This window comes from Physeter macrocephalus, chromosome 6, assembly GCF_002837175.3.
Source record: "Physeter macrocephalus isolate SW-GA chromosome 6, ASM283717v5, whole genome shotgun sequence".
Taxonomy (NCBI): Eukaryota; Metazoa; Chordata; class Mammalia; order Artiodactyla; family Physeteridae; genus Physeter; species Physeter macrocephalus.
In genome coordinates, this window is record NC_041219.1 from 48495495 (window position 1) to 48500530 (window position 5036).

Here is a 5036-nt window from a genome sequence, read left to right on the forward strand (position 1 = left end):
GAACCCGTGTCCCCTGCATTGGCAGGCAGATTATTAACCACTGTGCCACCAGGGAAGTCCTCCCCTTATTTTTATTATTTCCTTCCTTATGCTTGCTTTGGGTTTAATTTGCTCTCCTTTTTCTAGTATCTTAAGATGAAAGCTTAGATAATGTGTTTGAGCTCTTTCTTCTTTTCCAATCTATGCATTTAAAACTACATTTCCTGCTAAACACTGCTTTAACCTTATCCCACCAACTTTGATATGACATTTTCATCATCACTCAGTCCAAAACGCTTTCTAATTTCTTTTGTATTTCTTTTTTGATCCAATTATTATTTTTAAGTTTTTCAAATATTTGGGGCACTTCCAGGTTATTTTATTATTACTGTTTTCTGATATAGTCCCACTGCAGTCAGAGAACATACTCTGTATGATTTCAATCTTTGTAAATGTATTAAGACTTATTTTATGCCCAGAATATGGTCTACCCAAGTGCACTTGAAAAGAATGCATGCTGTATCATTGTTGAAAATTGTTGCACTGTGGAACTATTACCTAAGTAAAAAAGGTTTAAACTGTTGTTCAGCTATTCTATATCATTGCCGATTTTTGTTTAGTTTTTCTAGCCAATGATAAGATAGGAGTGGTAAAATATCCAATTACGATTGTGGAATTGCCTGTCTCCCTTTAATTCTGTCATTTTTTGCTTCATGTATCTGAAACTTTCTTATTGGGCAAATACACATTTATGATTATTACATCTTCCTGATGAATTTGCTCTTTCATCATTATGAAGTGTCCGTCTTTATCCCCGGTAAAACATTCTGATAAAATCTATTTTATCCAATATTAATATAGCCACTCTGACCTTTTATGCTTATAGTTTGCATGGTGTATCTATTTTCCATCCGTTAACTTTCAACTTATCTGTCTTTATACAGATGTCTTAAAAAAAAATCCATTCTGATGATCTCTAACCTTTAATTAGAGTGTTTATTCCATTATCCTTTACCGTAATTATTGATATGATTGGGCTGGATTTGTCATTTTGTTTGTTTGTTTATTTGTCTCTTCTGCATTCGCCCCCCCCACATTGCTCCTTTTGTTTAGAATGCTTTTTAGAATTCCATTTCAATTTTCCTGTTGGCATCTTATCTATAATTCTTTGCATTTTTTTTAGTGGTTGCCCTAAGGAATCTATTATACAATGAACTCAGGTCAATATCTCCTCTGTCTCTTCTATTATTGTTGTTACACTTCATACATTTCCATATGTTATAAACCTCACAAGAAAATGTTTCAATTTTCTTATAATTATAAATTATAAGTTAAATTATAAGTAATAAGTTAAATTATGTTATAATTTTTTATATAAACTGTTATATGGTTCATAAAACAATTAGGAGAAAAGGGCAAAGAGAAGAAACGGTCATTTGCATTTACCCAGATATTACCATTTCTAATACTCTTCCATCGTTTTAGGATTTGCATTTCTATCTGATAGCATTTCCCTCAGCCCAAAGAAGCTCCCTCAGCATTTCCCATGGTGTGGTTCTGTTGGAGAGGAATTCTCTTAGTTATGTTTTATCTTAAAATGTCTTTGTTTTCATTCTTGAATGATGTTTTTTCCAGATACAGAATTGATAGTTTTTTCATTCAGTAGTTTAAAGAGGTCGTTCTGCTGTCTTCTAGCCTCCATGGTTTCTAATAGGTCAGCCACCCTCCAGATCATTGTTTTTCTGTGTATAATATGTACTTTTCCTCTTGGTGCTATCAGTGTTTGCTCTCTCGTTTCAGCCTTCAATAGTGTGATGTGTCTTGGCATAGGCTCTTTGTGTTTATTTTGCTTGGTGCTGGTTTAACATTTATATCTGCAAATTTCCGTCTTTCATCAGCTTTGGAAAATTTTGGCCATTATTTCTTCAAATACTTTGTGTGTGTGCGTGTTTGTGTGTCTTGTTCTCTCTCTCCTATCCTCTTGGTATTGCAATTACACTAACATTTGAACATCTGATATCCTCTAACAGGTCCCTGAAATTCTGTTCCTTTTTTCCCCATGTTTTCTCTGTTCTTATTCTTGGAAAATTGTTTTCTCCCCTTCCTCCTTCCCTCCCTCCCTCCCTTCCTTTTTTGCTCTCTCTTCCTTCCTTCCCTACCTCCTTTCTTTTCCTTTCTTTCTTTCTTTTCTTTCTTTCTTTCTTTTTCTTTTTTTCTTTCTTTCTTTTCTTCTTTCATTTATTTACCTATTAATCTATCTCTTGATTTGATTTCACTTACTCTTTTGTCTGTCATGTCTTCTTCAAGTCTACAATTTCCATTTGGTCTTTTTTTTACATTTGTATTTCTCTGCTGAGATTTACCACTTTTCTCTTGAGGTTTTTATTCATTGAGGTCTGTTTTATTTTAATTCATTGAATTTAGTTGTAATGTTTACTTTAAAATCTGTTTCTGTCAGTTCTAACATCTGGCTCATTGCATGGATGGATTTAATTGGTTTTCTTGTCCATTTTCTTTTTCATTGTTCCTTTCAGGTAGCTTTCGGATTGTATCCTGATGTGAATATTAAGTTGGAGAGATTCTGGGTTCTGTTATTTTCCTCTACTAAGTGTTTGTTTCATCAGGCAATTTTCTCGTGTGAACGTGAACTGAAAATTCTGTTTCTTCAGGGATAGCGCTAGTCTTGCTTCAGATTGTTTGTCTTTAGTTGAGTTGCTTTGGGTCTACATCACGTGTGTGTGCTTCAGAGGGCAGTCAGAGGTATGGACAGAATGCATTTGAGGATCCATTCCCTGGCTCTCTCCCTTTTGTGCGTTCTCCCACTCTCCTCAATGTTCATATTTTCATACATTTACTTTTATGTTTCTACAGCCCAGAAAAGATGCAAGGTGTTCCACATGTGATCCCCATGCTGGATGCACAATGTGTACAATATGTAGTCCCAGGATAAAAGCCACAGGTACACCAACTTACTTGTATGCCTCTCCATCTCCCCTCCTCCAAGGAGCATGCACTCCTCATAAGAGCCTGTCAGCTTCTGTTCACTCTCAAATACCTTCAGTGGTTTTGTGTGTGTGTGTGTGTGTGTGTGTGTGTGTGGTCTGGTAGGGTCTTCATCCATCTCACCCAGAAGTAGAATCCTGTCATGAATTGGTTCACAAAGAACACTTTGAATAGCACTGGTCTAAACCACTGTCTCAATGATGGCTCCATTCAGAATGGAGTTTGTAAGTTTCCCTTCCATAGTTTTCTGCCTGATGTTTCTAATTAAGGGCTCAATAACAGACAATGTCAATGCCAGTGGAAGAATTCCAAGTTCAGGCAGAGAAGGCAGGAGGAGTGTTAATAACATCTGACTATTGTTTGGTACTGATTGACTCAACAAAGCTCATTTGATGTTAAGTAGTTCTGGCCTTTGCAGATTGTTCTCAATGAATTTCTCTTCTTTTCTGACCTTCAACCTCCTGTGATCTTAGCTGCTGAAAAGTGTAAAGCAGAGGAAGTCCTCAGGCAAGAGATATACCTGGGCCTGTGCCCACAGAGGTGGCCTTTTCCTTTTCACTAAAAAAACTGTGTGGGATTCCCTGGTGGTCCAGTGGCTAAGACTCCACGCTCCCAATGCAGGGGGCCCGGGTTCAATCCCTGGTCAGGGAACTAGATCCCACAGGCCACAGCTAAGGGTTTGAATGCTGCAACTAAGAGTTCGCATGCCGAAACTAAAGATCCCGTATGCCGCAACTAAGACCTGGCACAGCCAAAAAAATAAATAAATAAATTTAAAAATTGTGGTAAAACACACATAACGTAAAATTTGCTATCTTAACCATTTTTAAATGTACTGGTCAGTGATATTAAATGCATTCACCATGTGTAACCATCACCACCATCTATCTCCATAATTCTTTTCACCTTGTGAAACTGAAAACTCTACGTGCATAAAAAAAAAAAAAAAAATCCTCATTCTTTCCTCCCCCAGCCCCTGGCCACCACCATTCTGCTTTCTGCTCTATGATTTTGACTAATCATGCAGTATTTGTCTTTCTTGCGAATGGCTTACTTCACTTAGCTTAATGTCCTTTAGCTAAGCTAAGTGTATGACAGACACTGGGCTATCATAGTGACATAGACTATCTCACTGAATCTTCCCAACCGCTCAATTAAGTATGTATTATTACTATTCCATTTTACAAATGAAAAAAAATAGGCTTAAAAAGGTGGTTACTTGTCCAAAGTCAGGTGCTAAGAGATGAAAGCAGAATTCACATCACCCAAGTTTGTCTGATTGCAGAGCTCATGCTCTTTACCAAAGGTTGGCAAACCTTCCCTGTGAAAAGCCAAAGAGTTAATAGTTTAGACTCTGTAGGCCTACAGTCTGTCACGACTACTCAACTCTGCCACTGTAGCATCAGAGAGGCCATAGGCAATATGTAAACGAATGAGTGTGACAGTTTCCAATAAAATTTATGAAAATAGATAGTGGGAAAGATTTGGCTTGCAGGCTGCAGTTTGCCGATCCCTGCTCTTAACAATTACACTATTCTGGTTTTTTTCCTTTGGTCTCCAAAGTTTTCAGTTCCACAGATATTTAGAGCATTGCTTCTAAGCACAGGGCATTGAACTTGGTCCTGAACAGGATGAGGAAGATGAAGTCCCTGCCTTGAGGGATCTCAGATTTGAAAGACAGTACATAAACACGTCTATAGTAGAAGGCTGACTCTACAAAGTTAGTGCCAAAGAGAGTTGTGGGCTGACTCCGGCATCTAACAAACATGATGTTCCGGTGGAGGAGCTGATATATGGCATAAGCTTTCTAGCGAGAGAATCATAGGCAGAGATGGTAAGGAGAAGGTTTCAGAGAGAGTAGCCAACACAAGCAAGAATGTTTCTCTCCCCCGTCGCTCATCTTTTGTTCTCTTTACCAGCATTCACTTTCTTTTTTTTTTTTCTTTTTTTTTTTTTTTGTGGTACGCGGGCCTCACACTGCTGTGGCTTCTCCCGCTGCGGAGCACAGGCTCCGGACGCGCAGGCTCAGCGGCCATGGCTCACGGGCCCAGCCG